This window comes from Podarcis tiliguerta (genome assembly GCF_965153285.1).
Source record: "Podarcis tiliguerta genome assembly, chromosome: 5".
NCBI classification, from domain to species: domain Eukaryota; kingdom Metazoa; phylum Chordata; class Lepidosauria; order Squamata; family Lacertidae; genus Podarcis; species Podarcis tiliguerta.
In genome coordinates this window covers 28,542,881-28,570,177 of record NC_139538.1, presented here as the reverse complement: position 1 = coordinate 28,570,177, position 27,297 = coordinate 28,542,881, and the positions used below count along the sequence as shown (strand labels likewise).

At 41.1% G+C, this 27,297-nt stretch overlaps 1 protein-coding gene across 1 annotated transcript in view; it reads right to left on the bottom strand.

Annotated features, from left to right (window-relative positions):
- Window positions 1-1,326: 1,326 nt before the first annotated feature.
- Window positions 1,327-27,297, bottom strand: part of IRS1 (insulin receptor substrate 1) — a 49,660-nt gene continuing 23,689 nt past the window's right edge. Inside the window, 1 exon segment of the mRNA XM_083442619.1 lies at window positions 1,327-2,394. The gene's annotated coding sequence lies outside the window, so the exon portion shown is untranslated.

Genomic DNA, 27,297 nt, shown 5'->3' with positions numbered 1-27,297 from the left:
GTGGGGGTGTGTTCTGAACATCAGTTTTCCCTCTATGGAATGGGCAGTTCTTGGTGCTCATTACAGCTTCCCAAAAAAGTTGAGAACTCCGAGGTTACAGGATGTGCAATGTTTGGTATTCCAGATTTCTGTTGGAACTTTTCCACCCCACGGATTCTGATGACGTGTTGCACAGTGCTAATAGGTGAGGCCTCCAGAAATGCATATAGTTATGTAAATATTTTTCAAAAATGAACAAAAAATGAGGGCATACCCTGATGAATCAGAATGTTGCCATCTGAAGAGTCATGGCAAAATAAATAAACCCCTTGCTCTCTGTAGTATGTGTATTCTTACTGCTGAAATTCAGTATAGTTGCACTTCAGAAATTACCAGTGGAGAACACTGCTGAAAACATCTGAGGCCCGAATTATGGCTAGGGGTGCGGGGGGAGAGGATATCAGGTTAAAGAAGGGAATCAATCTACCATAAAGGTTTCCTGTGCATGCCCTATTCAAATAATTAGCAGCTATAGTTTGCAAAGACTGGGTTATGTCCAAAGTCTAAGAATCAAAAAATGTTCCAACTTGTTTCCTGGGTGCTACATTAGCAGAAAGTGAATCTCAATCAATATGCTCTGTAAATGCTGTTTTTACAGTATCTCTATTAAGGTTCATCTATCTTAGATTTTCAAACTGGATTCAATTCACATCCAATTCGCTTGTTGCTCCTATTCTTGTGGTATAACGACCCATGAGACCTGAGGGTAGTTCACTGTGAAAATAAAATAATCAGCACAATAGTTTTCTGTTTCAATGATAAAAGGGAAATTCAGGCTGCTGTCCTAAACACTGTTACATAAGAGCATGTCCCACTAAACTCATAGGACTTAGCTTGATGTAGATAGCCACAGGATTGCAGACTGATATACAAAACAGTGAAACAAACTGGATATACAAGACAGTGCAATAGACAGCAGAAGAATTGCCTTTGACTCTCAAGAGTACAAAAAGGAAAATGAATATGTTGGCGCAATTCTTGCTTTTTAAAGTTATGGGAAGGTCTTCCTAACATTGAAGACATTTCCAAATTCTCACTTAATGGAATAGAAAAAGGACCTCAATCTATCAGGCAGTGTGTAAACATAAATTCCAAAGTATGAGTGAAATTCTATAGAGAAGTGGTTTTTCTATTGAGAGATCTCATTACACAAGTACATTCAAATATCGATTCTAAAGTAAGGACCTGACCCCACCACAAAGAATGTGAAGATACCTTAATATATGCATTAAGTACAGGGATACGTTTTTTTTTTGGGGGGGGGGGGAACAAAGTAAGTAAGAGAAATAAAGATAAAACGGTATCTAGTTTATTATGTATAGAAAGAGATTTCCAGAATTTACAAACACCCACGTATTTCATTCCAGGGATATTTTGATTTAAAGAGTTCGCCCAAGTTTCATTTCTTCTTCTTCTATATATATATACAATGGAAGACTTAGATTTGTTTTTCTGATGTTTTCAAAGTTCCTGTGCAACCAACAATTTAAAAACCCACACTTGTAAATACCATGCACAGTTCATTTGCCTTTTCATTAATACAGCCTAATGTTTTACAGGAACAATACAAAATATTATTTTATTTTTGAAAGAATTCAGCTCAGCCACAGGGTTATCTTACAAATCATTAGATTGGTAAATATGACTGTACAATCCAGATCCACGGGCCCATTGATCCATATTATATTATATTCTGAATTACAATCTTAAAAAGAATAGTACCCTACTCTATTCTTAAATCGCCTTGTTTTTTAACAGTTTCCCCCACCCCAACCCCACTCTGTTTACAACAGAATATAGTATACCTCAGTTCCACATCAAAAAAAGATGTGCTGTAGGAAAAGTTACATTTTTAATTAAAAAAGTACATGTATAAATCAAAAACCTATGTTAAATATTTAATACTCTTCAACCAACATTAACAGTTTGTATGTAATAATTTACACTGATGATTTGTCGTACAGGTTTTTCAGCAGCAAATTAAAATGTCATGTCTTATGTAAATGAGCTAGTAGCATGCCCATTCTCACCATTTTAAAGTGGGCATGTGAGTTCACTGTAGCCAGCTAAGTCTTTATGGTAGAGGAGTAAGTAATCATAGACTCATTGTCCAGGTGTCACAGTGCTTTTGCTTGGCACACACAAAAAAAAAAAAGAATAAGAAGAAGTAAAAGAAGAATGTGCAGTTCAGTCAACTAACTCCTGAGGTTTGTGTAAAGTAAACAAATTGAACTGGATGCATCGTACCCATCTACTGGGGAAGAAGATGTGAGGTCCTAGTTGTGATACACAAAACAGAGTCTGGATACTCATGAGTTCCAAGAAGGATATTCTGAGGTTGTATAGGTCATCAATCTGAGAATAAAAGAAAGAAAGTTCATGTAAAACATCTAGCACCATAAGCAAAGATTAACAATAAAAGCTGATGCAATGCTCATACATCTTTAGCAGCTATAAGGACATCTGCAAAAATGACCATTCTGAATAAAGGTCTACATATTACATGCATGTCATTCCATGATTCTTTCTTGGAGGGTTGTTTGAACAGGTAAAGGAGATCTTGGTCAGGGAGGGACAAAGAGAAAATGGCTTAGGGGAAGGGCAAAGGACTGGGAATTCCAAGCGTGAAATACCCTCTTTGTCTTCTCAACCCACCTCATCCAATCTCCACCCAAGCTAACATCACTTGCAGATGCCTTTATCCATTAAAAACAACAACACATTTTCAGAGTGCAATAATAATGGAACTGTACATAACAGGCAGTTGACTCTTCTGTTACAAGTACACACTACAATTGGTCAGACATCCAATCATCTATCAGCTCTCATGTTATGTTATTACATAGGGTTGGGGCCAGAATTTCCATGAACACAACTTCACTCACAGGACGCTCCTGCTACAGTAAAGGAAGAGAGATGGTTTTCACTAGTTTCTCATCCCCCCTGCAGCCCCTTGTAAAACTTTTCTGGAGGGCTGGAAAACCTTCTGGAATGAAGGCACAGGAGGCTGCGAAAATTGCCTTTCCTCCCTCCAGCAGGAGTTCCCACTGGATCTCAGTCCAATCTGCCAAAAGAATGAGTATTTCAGCATGCAGAAGGAGCACTCCAGGTCCAGTGCATAGTTTGTAAGTTGAAGCAAAGTAGGGCTGGGAATGAGGGGATATTTTGCTTTGTAAGATTCAAAGCTAAGCACCAAGGATAATTGTAGAGTTTTTGTGCACATTAGACGTGATGAGTAGTGTAACTCAAGGAACCCAAGGATAACAAATGCAAATATGGATCATTGCTTCTAAACCAGAGGGCAAAAAATCACTAATAGAAAGGTGTTTTCTGGTACTGTACCTGGTTATTATTCTTCCTTATGTTAGCTTAGCTTTTTGATGCCTACAAACCTTCACAGAGCTAGAAGGACCTTCCCAAAACCTGTCTGGCAAAAATGTGAATCAAAATTCCTACAACTGCTGAATTTGTTTTGAGTCGACTGCAGTGAATGATTTGCCTTTAAACGTTTTGCAATTCTCAACTAAACAAACCAAATTGCTTACGTCAAGTCTTAGATGTGTAAGAGTACCTGTATGTATTTTAAAGACTGTTTGTTCCTAGAAATAGAAATAGAGCATTATTCCGCTTTAATAAAATGTTGAGACTTCCCACAGAGACATGGAAAGACTGAAAAGATTGCCTGTGCTTTATGCGCTAATTGCTCAAGAAACCAAATTTATTTTGTATGGCCCTTCACGTGAACAGGAAGCCTATCCTTACAAATGTGTGGTATGTTGTGAATAACACCCCGGAGAATTCTCTCACAGATCTTTTTACATACTTTCAAGCTTTCTTCTGAACTCCTGTTGCCAATCTACAGAAAAATCCCAACTGGAATATCTATAGGAAATTTAACATAGCTTCACAGCTTTAAACTGTGTTGGGCCTAAAATTAAGGTAGTACTGCCATATTTTATTTAAAAGGCTTGTTAACAAAGAAATAAATTGCCTCATTTAAACTGGGAAGGAGCTAGGTGTACATGGTTTGCTTTTCGTTTCATATCTGGCTCCCTTCCAGTATGGCTGAATGAACAAGCTTAGTGCAGGAACAAACTGTACCCAACAGAATGGTCACATGCTCTAACCTGCAGTGGCTATACAATCACAGAAACAGAGAGTGAAACGTATAGCTCTGCTACGCAGGACAAAGCTTGTTGCTCTGAGATGTTTTATATAGCACCACACTTCAGCTAATGTTGTTCTCATCTACTTCCTCTCTCCAAACATGACTGAAGGTACTTGGAAAAGAAGAGCAACGTCCCTCCAGGGTGGATAAAAATCAATATTTTTAAAATTTAGATTCTTAATGTAAGCGTCCTTTAAGAATAACCTGCTTTAAATATATATCAGTACATAATACGAAACAAACATTCAAGTCTATACCAGCCATCACTTAAAACTAATCCATGGCCCTATATTTTGTCTGAGTTAAAAGCTGTTTTCTATGTAAAATGTGTGTGTGGAGAGGGGACAAGCAGAACAAGAAAAATGTGTGATTTCTGAGGTTTATCATCATAAAAATAACAGTCACTTGTGTACTCTGCATATCGTTGTTCACTATGAGTATTTAAACTGTCCTGAAATTCCCCAAGAAACTGATGCTGGTTTTAGTCCTGCATAAGTATGCATATATCATTTCTGTGCAAGTCCGGGGCTCTGAAAATTCTTGAGAACAGTAACTGGCTTGGTTTTATTTCTAAGTAAATACTTAGAAAACACCAAGCAAACACACAAGACTCCACACACACACACACACACACACACACACACAATATCTCGATGATCCCATGGTCAGGACAGGAAACCATGGGTTTGTCTCATCTGTAATTAAAATTCGCAATGTACATCACAATATTGGCAACCCCTTCAGCTTCTGCAACCCCTTCTATCTGTCTAGGCCCGTCAAGGGAGAGATTAGAAATTATATCTTTCAGGGATATATGGACACAGACATTCATTCAGAACACATAACGACAGAAACCTGTTGAGTGCTGCAAGAATTTTGTCGAACACCCAAATGCCCATGATGAAGGAATGGATTGTGAAAGCATAGTACACTGTTACAATGGTTAAAATGATGGAATTAGTTAAGACAAAGAGAAGGTAGGCTGCAAAAATGAACAATCACGGCACCCTGCTTCTTGAACATTTTTATATCTGTTTTAATGCTATTTGGGCAGAATCCAATTGGTTCTCCTAGTGCTGTTGCTCTGGAAGCTGATTTCCCCCTCTGCAGTTCCAAATGTTCCTCCCAAAATCTGCTTTGGAGAGTTGAGGGACCCTCCAGAGCACATATGAGGGGCACTGGGGTAGAGAAATTGGAGGAAATCACTTCCCCTCCTCCATTAGTGGACAACTCTCACTGGCTCAAAAACCCTCATGCACGTGCAAGAGCACCAGTTGGATACAGCCGTTTGTTTTCATAATTGAAATTGGATTTGTATTTTTTTATGGGCGTACACTGCCTTAAGAGCCTTTTTGAGGGCTGAATGATTGGGAAGAGGAGTCTAAATTACACACACATATATAATACCTGCTTTTTTGCAATGAATGTGCAACATGCCTCTTTGTGAGCAGTTTGTGAGTTTAGTGTTGCTACATTTACCAAAATACTTTACAGCTGGCTCAAGATGATATCCTCTGTTCACGTATTCCATGCATGAATATTGTCTACTGGTGATATATAAACACAAGATTTCTGCATGGGAAATCAAGAATTTATCATGGACAAATCACCATTGTTAACAGTTTGTGTACTTTTGCAGAACCCAATATGGGAAGAAAGAGCACACTAGTTGCTTAAGGGTATTTGCATGGGTAGGCAAACTAAGGCCTGGGGCCCGGATCAGGCCCCATCGCCTTCTAAATTGGAATCAGCATGTTTTTACATGAGTAGAATGTGTCCTTTTATTTAAAATGCATCTCTGGGTTATTTGTGGGGCCTGCCTGGTGTTTCTACATGAGTAGATTTTGTCCTTTTATTTAAAATGCATCTCTGGGTTATTTGTGGGGCATAGGAATTCGTTCATTCCTCCACCCAAAAAAATACTCCGGCCCCCCACAAGGTCTGAGGGACAGTGGACTGGCTCCCTGCTGAAAAAGTTTGCTGACCCCTGGTCTAGAGTAATATCCTTGGGCAATTAATATGCTGCTTAAAGCCTAGACACACAGAACAACTTCTGAAAATGAAGCAACTTAGAAGCAGCATGAGATGCAACCTTGGCATGCTTCTTGCACATCTACCACTGCACAGCACAACTTTTACAGAAAAATAACAAAACACTGAAAAAGGAATTTAGCATGTGCAATCATGTAATTCTCAGGTATAGCTTTCGGGTGATATATAAATCCATATTATTATATATCCTGACATATGAATATACTGTTGGGGTTTATTTAAGCAACTTGACACATAAGATTGTTCACTTCTTTCTTGAGAGCCACCCCCACATACAGGTTTATCATTTAACACCAAATAGTGTTGCTTTTTGAATGCTAAATATGGGGAAATCTTCTTTTGGTAAGATTTTAATGTAGGCTTTTCAAAACTGCAGTACAGCAACACCCTATGATTTAAGCTGATCTGATTCACACATACAATATAAAATAGTGTTGCCTTGTGGACATTTGATATGTTATTAATATGTAGTGGATGCTGCCTAAGAAACTAATCAAAAACTTCTGAGACGATTAGAAGTACTCCCATCTTTTAAAAATCAGAATTCTCTCCTCATTAATAGTAAATGAATTGTATAAGATGTTGAGTAAGTTTGGAGCAGAGCATCTTTCCCAGCAAAAGTTAGTGTTTGGATACCCCTATTGTTTCTTATCAACAAAGATCAGTGTTTCCTTAACAACGGGTAAAACTGTGCAGAGGACAGGAGTTTTAAGAGAGGGTTCTCTGACTTCAGTGTGTTGTGGTAAGGGTCGTTAACATTAATGACATCATTGTTGGCAGCTTGAAAATAGGGAAAACCTGTGTTTAATCCATTTCCTACTCACCACAGGCTTCAAGCTGGATTCCCCAATAATATGGCTTTGTGGCTGACTTTATGGAAGACATTGGTAATGCAAGAAAAATGTACTTGAAGGGGGGGGGGAGCCCTAACTTGCATCTTATACTACAAGCTACCTTTGACAAGCGGTCTCTGCTCAACATCTGCTGCAAAATACATGAAGATAACACTAATGCATGATCCAGCTGGCAAACCATTTCCCTTTTTCAAGGCTGTTCAACAAGAGGGATATAAGGCATTTACGTCATGTGCATAGTGCTATTGAAGTACACTTTAATATTACAAATATTCACAATGTTTACTAAAGAAGCTTATTCACATTCATCTGTAAAGCTACAAAGGTCTAAGCCCTTTTCTTTAAAGATCTCCTCAAGCCATTCAAGCTCCTGATGGGTCTTCCAACTAAACACCAGGATGAACTTTCTGACAGTAAGAGCCGTTCGACAGTGGAACTGACTTGCTTGGAAACCTCCTGCCTTGGAGGTTTTTAAGCAGAGGTTGGATGGCCATCTGTCATGGATGCTGTAGTTGAGATGGCTGCACTGCAGGGGGTTGGGTGCAATGACCCTCAACATCCCTTCCAACGCTCCCAATTCTACGATTCTATTCTAGGGTACAACTTTCACATAGGCATTGTAACAAGAATTGCTGCGAAATCAAGAGGAATCTTCTTTTTCCAAAGACTGGAAATGTGTTGACGTTTTATTCACCCATTACTTCTTGCCCAACTAAGAACGTGCTTCCTAGGTGTCTTTAAACCTAACGTTTTTCAAAATGATGAAAACGCACTTACAAATCAAGAGATAAGCAGCAGCAACTTCGCTTTCCTTCCTTGCCTACTCAGGCTGAATCCCATGGGCCACCCAAGCTCAGCAATTAGGGCATAACTTCCAGGAAGCTCATGCGCTGCCATTTATTCTGAAGTAGGTCTCAATTTCCTCTAAGCCTCTGGGAAGCAGACTGGTCTGGGAAAGCATACAAGCACTTGCCTAAGCATAGGCCTACCATGTTAATCCTCTTCTAGCATAGACCCTCACCATGGCTCTCCTGAGGAGTAACTTGCCTCCTAAGTGGCTAGGAAGCAAAGAGGACCTCCCATGGCCACCATGAGTTCCTTGGAGCAGAGATTAAATAAAAATGTAAAAATAAACCATAGTACTAACCTTGTACCCAGAATTCACTTGTATATGGCAGCCTAAAAAAATAATTAAATCCATTCATGATCCTCGACTGTTATGTTCTGGCCAGCAAGGTTGCTGGACAGCTCTGATGGATCAACTTCCTCTGACAAAGTTTGAGAGTAGACTGAGGCCTTTTATGCCCATTTCCAGACTACCTTCTCCAGGCTCCAACTCTCTGGCCTGAAGACAGGCACCTCTTTCATTCCATAGCCTCCCTCCTGGTGCACTCCCAGCACTGCTGGCCTGCTGATGTGTGATGGGAGATATCTGGTTCTTCAGGCTCCAGGGAAGAAGTCAACGAGGTGTCCAGACTCTGTCCCTATAGGCCTTGGGGTTCTGGGAGGTTCCTCTGGGAGTTCTTGTCCAACCTGCTCAGGCACAATGGCCTCCCTATTTCCCACAACTCTGAGCTCTGGCCCAGACCTGGTTCCCCCTCTGGTATCCCTGCAGCCTCTGGCTCCGCTGGTTATATGGGTCATGACATCCTCTTCTCTTCCCTTCCCAAGTGCAATGGTCACTAGTTGTCTGCTATTCCCTCACCCTTATAAAGCAATTCAGGTTGCAATCCTATGCAATTACCTGGGAGAAATGATAACTGAGGTGCATGGGACTTACATCTGAGTAGACTTGTAAACGTCATCTGAAGCTTTTCCTCGGACTCACCGAGTTAAGGATAGGCTAGGATATGATGATGGGAGATATGCCCAATTATGTCTTAATATAGTAAACTTTCTCAGTTGAGAGGTGGCCTATTTCCTTCTAAATCTGGCCTTGTATAAAGGTAAAAAGAACAAACTAAAGCCCTTAGGAGTTTACTGAGTGAGACTATGAGGAGAAAGGAAGGTGGTATGCAAGTACTCTCAAGTGTTAAGAGGTAGGCGGAAGTCGCTGAACACAGAAGTCAGGGTACAAATCAAGGAGAAAAGTTAAAAAATGTAGAGTTGAAAAGGATGCCAAGGGTCATCTAGTCCAACCCCCTGGAATCCTGAAATTAATCTGCTATTGGGATGGAAAGAAGTCATCATTTAAGATGCTTTTAAATAACTCAATGTAAGTAACTTCAAAAATCATACAAAGACCTACACAGAAACAGGATGAGCTGTTCCTTTCTTGCTCAAGCAAGACGCTCTTATGTGGAAGTATACAGGCCTCTCGATTTAGCTATGAAGGTATTTTGGACTTCAGTGGGATTAACCTCGAAAGCAGCATGGAATTACTTAATCAGCTCACGCAGCAAGAGTTGAACTTGCTGGTGCACGTTTTCCCTACAGTTATTGTATACTTCGGTATCTGTTTCTGCACTACTTTCTCAAAAGCACTAGCAACCTCCGTTTCAATAGATGGCGTGAACAAATTTAACAAATAAATACATTTTACATTTTGAAGTAAATATAAAGTTAAAGGAGCACTTTAATTAATGCAGGTCAAGCAGACACAAGTCCAATTTTGATCAAAACATTAAACCATGAGGACACAGCTAACGGAGTCTGAATCAGATGGGATAAAACAACAAACATATTGCAGAGCCCCAGGTAATGTTTTGGATACAGCCATGGATAAAATTAAAACCCATTTGATTTTGGCTCCTCATACCAAATATGACTGAATAGAGGTATGTTAAAGCTATCTGCCTGCTAAATCATTTAGTGGCGTTAGCAACGTTAACAAAATGATATTAACGGAATCTCTCACTTTTGGTGGTGGAAATTAGGTGGGAAGAGTTGGGTGGAAAACTGGTGAGGTGCAAGATTAGCAAGCTAAAAACACACACACATATCAAATACATCATCATTTCTGTTTGCCTTACTTTTGCTGCTGGAAACTAATTATCCAAATACAGAAGTCCTCTTCAGGCAGAGAGGTCATGCACATAAGTCCTGCTCTCAAAACGCACACCCCAGAAACAGCCTCAAAGAGGCTTCTAACTATAGACAGCTGAACTCTGAGCAATCAAAAATGTGGTTAAAAGCTCCCTTCAGACTTCTCTGTTCAACCTGCCTAAGACCTTCCCATACACTTACTTACTTACTTATTCTTTTTCTTTCTTTCTTTCTTTCTTTCTTTCTTTCTTTCTTTCTTTCTTTCTTTCTTATATACCAGCAATCTGACTGGGTTGCCCCAGCCACTCTGAGTGGCTCTCAAAAAATATTAAAAACACATTAAAACACCAACCCTTAAAAACTTCCGTGAAAAGAACTGCCTTCATGTGTCTTCTAAAAGTCAAATACCTTCACAACCACTGCTCCCAAATGTTGCATGGCTACCCAAATGGGCTTAGAGGCTCAACTTCCACATCTGGTGGATGATTTAATTAAATTGGCAGTTGCCCCCCTAAAAAAGAAAATTTATTATGCTTTCGTACAATTCAGAGTCTAAAAGGCATGTGATTTAAAGAAGGGGTGGGCAACCAGTGGCCCTCCAGATGTTGTTGGAAAACTCCCACCATTCCTGACTGCTGAACATGCTGGTTGGGGCTAAGGCGAGCTGGAGTTCAACAACATCTGGAGACTCACAATGGTATTTCCTTAATTGTAACTAAAACCTATTCTTGCCAGAGCACATACAAGTCATATCATATGTTTACAGTATTAACTTGTAAATGAAACAACTTATTAAAACCAGCCGTCAGACAACCCACTTGGTGCAGACTACTCATCAATTAAAAATATGCAGTGTTGCCCTGCCTCCCACCTATGCTTTGAACTCCAGTACAAAGCAGATGCTTTTCAGCCTTGCAGTAAAGAAAAAAAGCACCCAACTTGCCAAGACACCTTGAGCTGGCAAGTCTCCCATCAATGTTTATATCAAAATGCTGGGCTGCCATAATCCCTGGCACAAACCCTCCTCTAGAAATGCAAGGATCACCAACAAGTTGATATGCTAGCTTAAGATGCTTCAAAACCAAAATCTCTCTCTCACACACAGAAAAACTGAAAACATACACTGGAAGTTACAATAAAGGAGAATCCATCCCAAAGATGCTGTAGGAGTTATTTTATATTATTACCAATGCCCAATGTGTTCTGCCACAAAAAAGTCTCTCCCCACCACCATATTTTTCTCTGGTTTCTTTAGTTCTGATGGTTTTGAGCTGTTTACAATGAAGCATTAAGTTCTTATGTTTATATATGGAAGAGGAAATATTTTTTAGTGTAACTAATAAGGGGAATTATGACAATGAGGGCCTTACAAATATGTGATTTTTGAGATTGTGTTTCAAAGGTGGTGGGTTGTTTGTTTTGAAGCATGATTAACTGTTGTCCTATCTTTTTGTAGAAACGTCACAGAGGAAGGCATTTATGGGCCAAACACATTGGGCATTAATAACAGCATTACCCCTCAGCATCCTTGAAACTGATTTCCCCTTTATTTTCATCATCCGTTTAGGATGACTGATGCTATCTGGTATTTATATCAGGAACTTCACTGATCACACAAAACAAAGACTCATCACACAAATAACCATGTGCTATGAGTTTAAACTCAAATATATCCCATTATTGCTTTATTTCCAGCATTTCTTGGGATTGTAACAAGTCTCCATCTCTCCTGCCCGACTGGATTTTAGGATCCACTTTGATATTGATATAGAATTCTGACATCTGCTATTTGTTGCAGCATCCAAGTTGCCCCAGTTACAGTTGCCCTTTGCCTGCCCATAAAACTGCACCAGGTGTCTGTGTGTCCTCCCGTAACATCATCGTGATGCCACAATGCATGATAGGAAACACCATATTCTGCACAGAAGGTAGTAAAACCTTGCTATAAATAACCATGTGTTCAAATGCAGGTGTCTATTGTCCTGAATATAAGCCTCACTTTCCCCCAAAATTCTGACAGTGAAAAGTTAAAGTGTGGCTTATATTCACGACCTTACACCGCCGACAAAGTGGCGCGGCTCCCCCCCCCCCCCCCGAAGCAGCCCAGGAGCGCTGGGCAATGGCGTTAGCCCGCCCACCACTACCAAGCCTCCCCTGAGCTGCTGGAAAGAAGGGGGAAGGCCACTGGCAAAGCAGCGCGGCTCCCCCCCCCCCCCAAGGAAGCAGCCCGGGTATTTCCCCCCCCCCTTCAATTTTAAAGGTGTGGCTTATTTGCGGGTGCGGCTTATATTCGGGATCTAGAAAAGAGGATTTTTAGGTGTAAAAACAAATACAAAATGTCAAAGATTCATAGAGTTGGAGCAGGGCCTTGTACGTGAACTAGTCCAATCTACTCATGCGCAGCTTATGTGGGGAGAGCTTATCACCTTCTCCTCCACTGAAGTGTTAAATAAAGTAATTGATTTATAGTAGTAGCATGTGCAGTTTGTACTGATGAAAACATCTTAGGATAGAGGCCACAGCAAAATAGTGAAACGAGGTTGTATAAACAGTTGCAAACTATTTTTTTTTTTTAATAAGTATCAAGTCTACAAGTTGAATGCATTATCTTGGATTGCACCCAATATAGAGGTCAGCTTCTGTCTGCGCCAAAATGAGCATTAGCCTTTTTTGGAAGCCAGCACAGGGCCCACACCGTAAAGTCAGCATTGATAAAGGCCGCTGTATAAAAAGATAACCTTCATAATGATCTACTGATAAGTATGCCTCCACCTGTTGTTAAAAGGCAGTTTGTGCTTTTATGCAAAGAGCTCTGACCTTCTATCCGGTTATTTATTCCAGAGTCAGCGCTGTGGTATCTGACTTTCAGAGAACAAGCGATGCCCTAACCCCATTGTAATTATCACAGTTTTGTTCTGGTCTGAGTCATTCATACACTCCTGAGTCACACACTTTCCATGCCAATAGTGCAGGAAGCAGCTACATGGGAGATGCCCAGCATTTCGTAAGACAGGGATGAGGGCCCTGCCTCTCTCTAGAAATGGTAAGACTACAACTCTCTTCATCTCTGACCATTGCCTTGCTGGCTGGGGCTGGCTGGTATGGGAGTCCAACAACATCTAGATAGCCAGAGTTTCCCTGTCCCGGAACAGCAGAATTAGTATCCATCTGCACCTTTAACACATCTTCACACGAAGATCTTTTGATCATCCCATAAGAGGAAGAGAAGCCCTTCCTTCCTTCCTTCCTTTTATGGGACAATCAAATTCCATTTTGCTCCCAGCTGCATCCCATAACTGTGGCATGTTGTCAAGATACCTTTGCATTTGTCTTTCATTAAGCAATTTAAACTAAGAGAGATGGAGTCCAGTCATTGACACAATGCTTTTACAGGAAACCTCACCAATACTTTATCCAATGACATGAATACTTTCTTAAGCCTAATGGAAAGGTTTAACCAGTAGCCATAAACTCCAGCTTCCTCATCCCTGCCCCTCAGCATGGGTCTGATCAGCACATTGCATAAGCAAGAAATTCACACAGTACTGCTGCAACTCCCATGACTGAGGGTGCACATTTTGGCACTTCCCACATAAAGGCCACGAGAGTTCTTGCTTCTGGCTCAAACACAACATTGCTTATGCATCTAAATCACTGGTGTGAGGGATAGCTGTATCACAACAGCAGCCTGTTAGAATTTTGAGACTAACCAAGATTTGCAGATTCTTGCATTTTCCTCTGGTGTTTCCAGCTGATGAATTCTAGGCTAGAGAGTGTTCATTATTATTCCCCAAGGGCAGGCCATTACACTTTGTACTAGTAAATGTCATCCCATTTCGATTACTCCAGTCTACAAGTTTGTTCATCCTAAATACATTTTCCAACCAGCAGCTTCTCAGCAGACTTTATCAAAGTTGATCACAAAGCTAAACGGGTCCCCAAACCAATCCTAGATCATTGCTTTCCCACTTGAACCCTTCAGCACTTCTTTCAAATCATTAAATGTTGGTGTTTTGGTTTCAGAGTATGAATTATTAGTGCAGAATCTGCAACTTGTCCAACCATGTTAGCGATGAGACACCCAGCTTCCTTATTAGCATTTCCAATTGATTCATGTACACTGATGGTACAGTACTTAGCTCTTGTTTGTTTGTTGTACTCCATATTACTTATTCTGCCAAGGTGCACATGCTACATACATGAATTTCTGTGCTCCCGTTATACTCACAACAACTCTCTAAGGCAGGCATAGGCAAACCCAGCCCTCCAGATGTTTTGAGACTACAATTCCCACCATCCCTGACCACTGGTCCTGTTAGCTAGGGATGATGGGAGTTGTATTCCCAAAACATCTGGAGGGCTGAGTTTGCCTATGCCTGCTCTAAGGTAGGTAGGCTGAGAGAGAGAGAGAGCCTGGCCCAAAGTCAACCCATGAGTATCTGGCTGAGTGGATATTTAAAATGAGAATGTTCCATCCTAGTCTAATACTCCAACTACAATGCTACACTTGTCTTATGCAACTGAATCCACCTGAATTATTGGACTACCATATCCGTATCTAGACCTTGTCCGGCAGCTGTAATCCCAGTCTGCTACTGCTTGAGGACCATCTATGAGCCCATTAGATCATGCCACCAAACAGAGCTAGGTAGAACTAAAATCCTAACCTAGAAATCCTGTCAACCTTATTTCGAAAAACAATGTTCAAAATGCTTGCAGACACTTTTTTTACTCCTTCAAGTCACACAAATACTATGGTAACCCATGTTCACAACAACTCCTTTATCTGCTCATTTGGACACGTGATTATACTGGCACAATTCTCTGGACTTTTTTATATTTGTGCTTCTGCCCATTTAAATTATAAAAAGTCCTTAGTGTTGACACAGTATCTTCATTTATACCCAGAACAAAGCACACTGCTGACATCTGAAAATACTCCTTAGGCCTGTACCAGTTTGAGATCTGCAGATGAAGGTTGTGACATAATGTGGTCATGTCCATTACTGCTATCTCCAAAAGCTTTCTTTAGCCAAACGCACTAGAAAAAAGAACTATCAAAATCTATCAACAGCAGAGTCCTATTAATCCAAAATTTCACACTACTGCTCAAGTTGCTAATATCCCTTTAGGGCTATTGCTTTCAACACACACACACATGTACAAGGCATACATGTACACACATGTACAAGGCTGGTTACAAGGCACAGATTCCGTTTTTGCAGCAAATGATACCTTATATTCTTAACTGTTGCTAGCACAAACTTATATCCCTGAATAAATGTGTTATTCACAATAATGGTATACCACTCTTGATTAGTCTAGTTATTATTGATAATATGATATGAACTATCATCAGGATGTATACATGGCCAAGGGACATGGTGTTATTTGGTCATTTACATGGGACTTTTAACAGATATTGTAAATGAATTCATCACAAGCTCTGGGCAAGATCAAGTGTCCTGTTTTGAAGATCATATTATAATGATACTTGATATAAATGATGTCATACACTACTTGTGTCATCCAAGTGGAAAAAGAAACTCCTACACCTGCTGTATCATCGCTACCAAAGACATGGTCAACGAGAAGCGATTTCACAATGGAGCTGTAATACAATATTTGTACACAACTTTCACCTTTCAATCACTGTAAACAGCTTATTCTTTTCCAGCACATTCCTGGTGCATTACAACGAACTATAGGTAGGTTTCTGACACAAGTTGCCTATGTTCTTTCTAAAATTTGTATTAAACAGCTATTAACATTGTGTTTTAATGTTAATGTTGTGTTTTAATTGCTGTAACCAGCCATGGGATCTTAGGGTAAAGGGTGGGTAATACACTGTAGCAATCATAATCGCCATCACCATATTTGCTCTAGTTCCCAAGACCACTGAAAAAGGCCATTACTGTTATTGGCACTCCAAATCAAAACACAAAACCAGAGTCATTATTCAGACAACAGCAGAGAGAAAAGAGTTGGCCAGCTCAAGGCAATAGTAAGCCTAGGCCTAGACCTACCTTACCCACTTACCCTGGTTTCGTGTTCTCCCCAGTCACACTGCTGACCTGATATTGCTACTCTAAATCAGGGTAGCCAATGTGGTAGCTTCCAGATGTTCTGGACCACAACTCTCATCACCTCTGACCACTGGCCATGATAGAGCTAAGGCTAATGGGAGTTGTAGTCCAAAACATCTGGAGGATACCATGTTGGCTATCCCTTCAGATCTCTTCACTTGGCCTCCAGGCCTGCCAGCCCAGGTAGGATAGAACTAGCAGCACATGCTAGCAGTTGGCTACAGCTCATAGTTAGCGAGAAGAGGGTTATTAACAACTCCCAATTCAGACGACATACTAAACAAAACCTTGACTTAGCTCAGCACGGTGTGAAAGTACAACAGACTGGGGAGCAGCAAAGAAGCTGTGAGCTTCTGCTGTTGTCTGGGAGCCTAGACATTTATGTGGTCTGGCTAAGTTTGGTGTGTGGTGCTAACCAACCATGAACACTAAACAACATATGCCAGAGATAATCAGCTGAAAGCTGCAACACTGAAGCTTCTAATGCCCTCTCTCCATTGAAAGCCCTCTCCAATATACCACTAGCATGGGAGCTACTACAGTGGCTCTGTCCCACACTGCCGGGATAACATACGAAACTCAGAAAGTTCCCATACCAGCTCCACTTATAGGCTGGCTGAGTAGCACTGCAACTGCTCCCAAGTCACTACGACTAATGCAGAGACAAGGTGTTGAAAAGCTATTGTCTGAGCACATAAGTCAGCACTCACTCATCTCTTAACACAGTACCTTGGAAATTGCAAACCCTTTCCATCTCAACTAGCCTCACAGCTTCAGTCCTAATGTCTGAGGATTTGTACATTTTACTGTTCGTATTTTTCTTCCATTCCTTTTAAAACGGTACATTGTAACCAGGACATTTGTAATATTACAAACCACGGTCTCTCATATGCAGCCAAAACGTCCCATAACATTAGAAGACATTGAAGTGCTCAAGATTAAAAACTAATAGAAAACAGCTGCCCTTTCCTTTCCCTATTGTTTATGTTTCTTCTGAGGCCTCCACTTTGTAAAATATTCCCTATACAGATCAAAACATGCTGTGCCTGGATAACTGCTAAACAATGACGCTGCTTTTAAAACACTGCCAGTTTAGCAATACAACTGAAGCCATATTTATGAGTATGACCTCAATTGACATTAATGCAATTTAGTGATAAATAAATTATGATCGCTTGCAGAAAACTCTGAAAGCATACACAAACCAGAACCTACAGCTCACATTTTTTGCTATTTTGGTGGTCTGAGCAATAAAAAATACACTCTGCTTAGTGATCGCAGACTATAGCTAATAGGTATGCTTTTATTTCATCAATGTTGCACCAGAACAAGACTTTATAGCTGTCCAGGTGAATGTTCATTGCACCATGCAAAGGCATGCTTCTGCTACTCAGCCACTCATTCTTTCACTGGAAAACTCAGGACACCAAAATACATGTAAAACATCAACAATGCTTCCTAAACTACACACTTGAAAATAACTTGTTTTCAAATTGATAGAAAGTGCATTTGCCATATCGTCCAAATTTGTGTGCAGAAATCAACGGCATCCATATTTAGTAACTAATATTGTCTCAGAGTTGCATCCAATTGTGTGTCTCTACTGAAAAAAAGGCTCCTGGATTCAGTGGAGGCTCTCATAAGTGGGAAGGCATGGAAGGAGATTTTCAGTAGTTCACCCTTGCCTCTGCTGCTCCCTGCATTGCTACCTCCCATGGCATCTGAAAGAGTCCTCCCAGTCTCCAGTCCGGCTTGGAGGTCTAAAGCAGACACCCACAACAGAGTCACAACTGTTTCCATCTCATGTAATTTTTACTCATATGCTCTCACTCTGCCTTACATGTTCCAGGTCATGAATCAGAAGGAAAGCATGGTGCCGAGTGGGTTTTTATAAGACTTGATAACTTCTCTGTCAAGTTGTGAATCTTTGCACTGGTGGAAGACAACACACCTCCCTAGGCAGCTTGCTACTTCCAAACACAGATGCTCTGTCCCCCTCAGTCAGGAGTCACTTACCACTTGAATAAAGCAGTAGCAAGGGCCGAGTAGGAAGAGTTACCTACCGTATTTTTCCGTGTATAAGACTAGGTTTTTTTTCCTAAAAAACAATGTCAAAAATTAGGGGGCATCTTATAGACTGATACCCCCCCCATTTTCTTAAATCTGAGTCCACAAAAATAGGGGGCGTCTTATACATGGGGGTGTCTTATAGACGAAAAAATACAGTAATGAATGGTATGCAGAAGTAGACTCTTCCGAGTTTTATTTGCCCTGTGATTGAAATGGTTTTGTCTGTTTTTATGATTGTATATTTTGTCCTTTATGGTGAAGGGGGGTTAAGAACTCATATATAGATACAAAGTAGGCAAACTAATCAACCAATAAATAATTTAATTTAAATAAGTGAAGGTACTACCAGAGTATTGGGTTTTCATATTTCCAGCTTAAACTTCTGACTTAGACCTAGTCACGACTTAGAACCCAGCAGTATGAATGGACTTAAATCAATCCACCATTTATAATGTGGTGTAACATTTGTATAACGGGGAATAACTTGTTACTGGCTTTGACTTTGAAAAGAATTTATCTGCTCTTTGGATTAAGTTACACTGAAGGGGCCCCAGCCTGTCCCACATCAAGTTCTCCATTGCCTGGCCCCAGGCCAACTTCAGAAAGTGACTCACTTAGTCCTATGTGTGATAGCAATTTTATTTTTGAACTGCTAGTGTTAAATGCAGCACATATGTAAATAAAGTTAACAGATTTTATTGTTCCAACCATTCAGGTCAAACAACACAAAATTGGAGCATTCAGTACATTTTTGATAGTACTAAATACCGCAATGCGTGCTGCACTCTGAATGCCTGGGTTTTATTTAGTTTTAGGAAATAAAGCCACAAGGCATCTGCTTCATTTTTCCCAATGATCATATGAACATCTACCACCGTAAGTGGGTTCCTGTTTCATTTAAAATAAATAATAAGCGCTGTTAACAGCATTTCATTTGGGAAAATAGAAACTCCTCTGTAAATGTTTTGGAATAATTAAAATGACGCATAGTATGCTGCAAACCCACACAGTGTCACTCGTGCCATGAAATGCATGATTAGATAATGCAAATTAATAACTTCTTTGTAAATAAAAGGTGATTACAAGGCAACAGTACTGTAGCATTGCAACATCTCATCTATTACAGTCATACCTCATGTTACGTCTGCTTCATGTTATGTTTTTTCAGGTTGCGTCCCACGGCGACCTGGAAGCACCGGAAAGGCTTACTTCCGGGTTTTGCTGCTCGCGCATGCGCACAAGCGCTAAATCACGCTTTGCGCATAAGCGCCAAATTGCGCTGCGCACCTGCGCAGGTTGCAGGCTTTTCATGTTGCGAACAGGCCTCCAGAACGGATTCCGTTCACAACCAGAGGTACCACTGTATATCCCATAGGATGGAGTAACCATGCCTATGCAAGTATTCATAGAAGCTAGCCAAAGAAAAATAAAATAAAACCATAACAATGCCAAAAATATCAGGCATGGTGATAGAGCAAGGCTTTCAGCATGGCTGCCCCATTCTGTGGAATAGCATTCCTGTTGAGATACAACAGACACCCACTATGTGAACATTACAGAAACAATAGAGGACATTTTTGTTTCAACAAGTTTTTGCAAATGGATGAAAAGGACTCTCTGCCTTAGGTATGCATTTTGCATTGTTATATGACCTATTTTCTGTTGTGGGGCATTGTGTGTGTTCTTGGTGCCATACAGGAATGCCATGCAGACACATTTTCTGCCCGGAGGATTTTATACTGGCAACATGCAACACCCAAATGGAGGTGGTGAAGAGTTAGGTCAGGAAAAGTCAGGAGCCAGGGAATGACCAAGTATGCTGCGGCTACCAGGCATGGCCAAACTTGGCCCTCCAGCTGTTTGGGGACTACAGTTCCCATCATCACTGACCACTGGTCCTGTTAGCTAGGGATGATGGGAGCTGTAGTCCCAAAACAGCTGGAGGGCCAAGTTCGGCCATGCCTGGGCTAGATCAAGTTGCCTACACAGACACTGGAAAATATGTGCTGGGTCTTTCTCAATGACAGCTTAAAAATTCAATTAATCTTCTTCCACAAAAGGAATACATGTACCATTAAGGCCTATGTGAGTAATATGACTGACCAAAAACTAAACATAAGCTTTCCCCAATTCAGTCACTCCAATTCCTTCCTGTCTCATTGAAATCAAGCCAGCTATGCACAACAAATGGAGCTAGTACTGTTAAGAATTAAGAGTGTTACCTGGTCAAGCAAAATGACCTAAATAATCAGTTGACTCCTGGAAAGTATTCAATCGCCAGGCTTGCAACAAGGTCAGTGTAACTCAGGACAATTTTGAGTAATTGCCAGCTAAGAGTACACCAGCAGTGGAGATAGCATTGTTCAACGAGATCCTTGGCCAGAGACAAATCCTACAAGGATCCTAATTTGAAACAGATAAGCTGACTTTCTGAATAGCTTCTCAGCACCCCAAGTGATAGAATACTTAAAGCAGGAAATGGAAGAGCGAACTGAAAGCTTTTATGTATGCATCAGATTTTTGCACTGGGTACACTAGAACATTAAATAATAAGGAAAGATTATGTTAGAGGCTGGTTTCAGAGATATAACCCCAGTTCATGAATCAATTCTGGGGTAAAATTGCAATATTATGGTAGAAGAGAAATGCAAGGCCCCTACCCTAGCTGCAGACCTCACCACCCACCACTCCCCTAAGTGCCCTGTAAGGCAGAACCACCAGGGGAAGATGACTCAAAGAGAGCCTCTCAACGGTGGGTCCTCATAAAGAACGCCATGTAAACAGTGAGGGTTGCAGAAGGGACAGACCTGCACTATTCCTCCACATCCTTGCTGCAGTGCTTCCACCAGCAGGCAAAGTAATCTAAACTGCTTGCTGACTTTGCCCAGAATTGCTGCCGCATCACCAGTCCAGACACTTCAGATAATGGGCAGCAGGTAGATTGGGTCTGATTCCTGTGTCAGCTTTAGGCCACCGCTGTTTATACAGGTGCCAGCTCCAAGGGGCCGAGACTCTTTGAGTCCCATCAATATTATTTGGAGGGGGCTATCCTCCCACTGTTAAAGCCAAAGGTGGAGTTGGGCGTGGAGCGACGTCAGGACATCACATTGGGGCCCCTCAATGTTCTTCGGAAGATGGTACCTGTGGCTGGCTGTGAGATCAGCTTGGGATCCAGCAGATCCCAGGCTGGCTCTGCCCAACCTTTGGAACACTGCTTTGGGGGCCTTCTGCTAGTCTCTTTGGACACAAATACCACCAGCAGGCCTTCTGCCCACCCGTTTGGAAGGCGGAGGTCAGCACTTGCAGAATGATGCAAGTGTCATTTTGTTGGCAGTGGGGTGTCAGTTTAGCAAGCAGAAGTGAACAGAGAGATTCAAAACCCCCACAGCCTGGCATAAGGAGGTCTTGGAATGCAGCCTGAATGTGAAAGTAAGGGTGTAGTAATCAAGGGGGATGTTACTTGGAAAAGTCCACCATCTGTCATTACTGGAGGAAGGTACATCCATATTGACAGTCAACATCAGCGCAGAGAGCCTCAGGGAAAATCTGCTGCAGACACAACGCTACACCGTATTTTAAAATAAACTATGCTGCTCCACAATGCGCAATTTCACCCGATTGGCTCTCTTGCCATTCCTGGCTTTGCCACGTTGGGAGGAAAACCCAGGAAGTTGGATTAGCATTCTATGTCAACCAGTGCTCACAGTTTGTTTATTTTCAAACATCGATCAGAAGTCAAGGTTTGTTCTTATCGCTCATGGTTTGTTTGGTGGAAACAACCCATGAGAGCTTGCTTCTTCCCAATGTGGCAAAGGCAAATTGGACCGTAGTGAGAAGCATGCACCAGAATGCTGCTCATTCATGTTAAACCATAGTTTAATTTAATCTATGGTTTAATGTAGCATGCCAAACAGGCTGCATACCAATATTAAACAGCACTATGCTTCCCAACAATGAGGGTGGCTGTCCTCTGAAATTTTGAAAGAATGTGCCACGATTTTACAGGCATCAACACTGTTGCTGCATAAATGCATACTTCTCTTCAGCTAATCCCCCTTGCCCCCAGGGAGGAGAAAAATACAAAATTCCCACAATCAAATCAAACCTCCTTCCCACAGGGCTCACTTAGGCAGTTCTTCACTCCAGGTCCTTAATAGGACAACTTAAGCTCCTTTATGCTTAATATAGGGTTTGTTACCAGGGCTAATCAAAGTCTCTCGCCCCCTCCCCAAAATGCAAGACATCTTAAAAACCACACACAACCGGAACTTACACCTACCAACACTGAATAAAATTGCTTTTGCACACTAGTTTTAGCATCTGCAAACATGGTGCTGTTCACAAAAAGGAGGAAGAGAATTTGCCAACCTAAATGATACCAATTGGCTATTTTTGAGAACCTAGACCATGGGGCAGCTGGTAAATGTCTTGTAACATTAACCACAGAAGAGCAGCTGTGGTAAATCAAGTTCGGAAACTTTGCTGTACTTGCTATATTACAATGTATTTTGGTATGTACTCTCCACTGAACAGAGATATCAAGCCAGTTGCGTATTCCAATGAAAGTTTAATGGACAGATAAAAATGGGTAGGTGGGGAAACTATTATTTCGCTTTCCAATAAGACTACACGCATCCAATCAGAAAACACTTTCCCCACGGCATCAGTTTCTGCATTTTCTTTCCTCTCACGTGAAATTTGAAGAGCGCATGCAGCTACAAGGTGGTTCCTTCCCGCACTGCTCTAGAGACATGGGAAGCCATGTGGAAGGATTCTGCACCAGCAATCCTGGAAAGTCTTCCCATGTGGGTCAAGGGCTGCTCACATTACCTGTCTGGCAAAGAAAGGAGCCACGTTTGCAGCATTTTCCATGCTGTGAACATACTGCAAGAAGCAGTCCTGTAAAAACAAACCATTTATTTGGTGGGGGGGAGAGAGAGCAAGGGCAGCAAGAGTCACTAAAATATGGCACAATATGTCACCCTTCTTTCAACTGCTGTAAAAATATGATACCATCTGCATCAATTAGTATTGGAGATTTAACCGTCATGCAAAGAATAAACCAAATGATTGTATGTGACTGGGTAGTAATACATCAAATTAACACTACTCAAGCCTGATGAAAATTTGATACCTGCATCCCATAACATTTCAGATAGGCTAAAAACCTCCTTCTGTAGGCCAAAGGACAAAGCATGAGACCATGAAAAGCAGGCAGTAGATCAATTACTGATTGTGGCTCTCTTGTTCGACATTCTGCAAAAAGGACACATATGCAAAAGCGGCTTCTCTATATAAAAGAAAACAACTAAGCACTGCAACACCTTGCTTAAATTCAGGAAGGTGTGTGCTTTTTTTACTTAAGCTTCACATATACAATCTGAAATACAGTGGTACCTCGGGTTACATACGCTTCAGGTTACATACACTTTAGGTTACAGACTCCGCTAACCCAGAAATAGTACCTCGGGTTAAGAACTTTGCTTCAGGATGAGAACAGAAATCGCATGGTGGTGGCGGCGCGGTGGCAGCAGGAGGCCCCATTAGCTAAAGTGGTGCTTCAGGTTAAGAACAGTTTCAGGTTAAGAATGGACCTCCAGAAGTACTTAACCCGAGGTACCACTGTACACAATATCACCCGTACTCCTAGAATGTCTGCGTCATAGGTATTAGCCTAGAAACATAGTGTTGATCTGAACTTACGTACGGAATGAAAAGTGTGCCCCCAGGATCCAAGTAGAATTGCCATTATTTTGTTTTTTTGGGATAAAGGTCCTTGGTTTTAAGGCCTTTTCCTATCTTAAGAAGCGAACTGCCACTCTCTGAAAAACTGACAGAGGCATAATCAGTATGGTTAGAATACACAGATATTAAAATGCACTAGAAATTAACGTGCATAAGAGGGGGAAACCTTTGGAAAGAAACAGTGCGATGTAACACCGCAATCGAAGACTCCTCTGTATAGTTATATGTGCCCATTTCAGCCAACCAGCAAGGGCTGCTGAAGTCTCCCTCAGTAGCTGCAGGAAAGCCGATACTGCTAAGTTTCACTGCTGACTGTTTATGTGAACCTAAACTTAGAAAACAAACTGAGGATCATCATCAAGAAGGGTAAAAAGGCAAACGAGTACAAGTATGAAAGTACAAAAGGAGTAGCTGTCGATGCGGCAGGATACATTCACTTGAGCATGGTGATTCTACCTCCAATTTTACTGATTAGATTTCTTACCCCCACTTCACCATATGGTCTCAGGGCAGGTTCCAACCATTTAAAAGTGTGCTATCAAAAGCCGTTGAAACAAATTACAGTCAAAATAACAAGGCTGGTCCTATAACAGATATATCGGAAGTCCAACGCCAGGGTAACGAGGTGTCTCTTCACCTATTAGGACTCTTGTTATAACGAGTTTGACATTACCCATGAATTCAATATGCAGAGTAACAGACATTTCTCCTTTGTGTACCACAGCATGTCTAGAGACAAGGACAGGAATATTCCATTCGGTTCCAGCTTGGCGGCAGCATAACCAACTTCCAATGTAGCTGGAAGTAAAACTTCAGAAATTCAGAAAGCAGAGCAGCCTCCCTCCCTGCAAATGCCAGCACAGGGCTAAGGACACAGCTTGCCCTGAGGAGAAGACAGAGATTAGAAATGACAATTTGGTGAGCTACCCACATCTAGCTCCTAGTATTCCAATCCAAAGCTGCTTTTCCTTCCCCCAACCATCACCACAGGGCAACTCAAGAATCATTTTCCCCTGAGGAAAGGAGATCTACTAAAAAAATAATAATAAATCCTTCCAGCTTGTGTTTTGTTCATTTTTATAATGTTGTTTTATATCATTTTAACTGATGCTTATTTAAATGTTTTTATATAAACTGTTTGGTGGGGTGTGCATGAAAAGTGATAAATATATCAACTAAATAAATAAACTGGATATATGTATTCCTCCTTATATATCCCATACATTTGCAATAAATACTTCATCTCAAATCAAGAGATACATGACTCACATTGCAGAAAGTCTCCTCAGGGCTCAAAAAGTCAATATCCATTACTGCTCACTACTAGCAAAAAATGGTTCATACAATCAGATTTTTCATGTCAAAGAAATGTATCTATGCAGTGAAAGCTTTGCAAACACAGAAGCAGTCCTTAAACATTATTAGGAAGCCATCATGTCTAAATTTTTTAGAGAAACCAAAATCCAACAACTAACCCAAGGGTTTAGCCAGTTTCCATATTTGCACACAAACCTGTTCTAGAAGTAGAGAGTTTGCTATGACAATGCAAGTTTGCGAAACTGCCAAATGCCACGCTCTTATATTAAAGGAATATCTAAGCCTATAACATCCAACTGATCATCAAGATCAGATCAAAAGATCTGTGTACAAAATGAATTATATTTTGTGGGAATTGAGCAGTGTAACTAGTAATTTGCTCATTTCCCTCCTGCTACCTGTTTAAGGGGCCCCTATGATATTACCTGCTAGTTAATCTACAATTCTGACCATACAATGTAGCTATATGACCACCAGTGGCAGTAACAGAATTAATAGTTAGAAGCTTCGGATGATGTGCTAATGAAATTATGCCTGCAGTTTTCACATTATCATTATCCACATAGTTGAGCTTTACAGTTACACTCCAGAGAAAGGTAGGCACATCCCATAGTTATGTGCAGTAAATTCCAAGGATTTTAATTGGATTTAGGCATGACTAACATTCGCTGGATTACACCCAACCATTCTAATTGAAGAGCCAGGGCCACCAGCAGAATCAAGTGAATAAACCTCTGCAGTTTTACCCTTTTCTCCCCCCTCTGAAGCTAGAATCCAATTCAAAACGACAGATAACATCTTCTGTAGATATGAATTTGCAGCGGTACATATAATAAGATGATTAACTCTGAACAAAAATAAAACAACAAAAAAGAACTGGGAGGAAGAGGGGGGAGGAAGCGTAAGCAAAGAATGTTCCTTCAGGGGTGGCATTAATGAGTTGCCTCAAATTGGAATGTGGTCCTTTTGCGTGTGGCCTCTCTGTGCCTAAAGTCATCTTCTTTGGGATTCCCAGGGCAGTTTCAAACAGCCTCTGGCATCATGAGTGTATCTGATTTCGGAAATGTGAACCTGCAAGGTTGCAGGGGAGTTGTTGCCCAGTTGCTTTTATGAGCACTCACTTCTGATTGCAGCCTAGCCTAGGAAGAGGACAGCTAGCAGATTTCGGTCATCAGTCCGCAAATAGCCATGCATAAAGAGCTGCAATATTAAATGCAGTTCTACGTTGCTAGCATCATTTAGAGATGGCATTCACCGGTACAGAGCGCTAGCACCTCATATTTTTTGCTACCCTTGGCAATCGTTTTGCACTAGCGACCACAACATTTGTATTAAGAACACCAGCATATCTTGTTTAAAAAACAAAAAGGCGCTACCCTAATAACTTTGGGTAGTGTATTCTTGAATACACAGACACTACCCAAAGCTATGCTCCTGTTGATTTTTATTCGTTGCTAAGAAATAGGGCACAGGTAGGAAGGCAGAATATGACATTTGTCCCTTTTGTGCTATATAAATACTTTCCGCCTCATGTTTCTTCTGCCCAGTCTTGACATAATTTGTAATTACAGTGACACCTCGAGTTACAGACGCTTCAGGTTACAGATGCTTCAGGTTACAGACTCCGCTAACCCAGAAATAGTACCTCGGGTTAAGAACTTTGCTTCAGGATGAGAACAGAAATCGTGTGCCAGCAGCAGGAGGCCCCATTTGGTAAAGTGGTACTTCAGGTAAAGAACAGTTTCAGGTTAAGAACGGACCTCCGGAACGAATTAAGTTCTTAACCCGAGGTACCACTGTACCACTAATCGCCTCCTCCCCAGGTTCTCTGAGCATGCCAAGAGCCCTTGGAGACAGGGGTGATAATGGGGGCATTCTGCTACTCAAGCATCCACCCACAAAGGGCTCAGCTGGAAGGAAAAGTGCTCTCTGGCCTTTTTTCTTTGGTTCAGCCAAAGAAGGAAAGGGCTGCAGGGAGCTT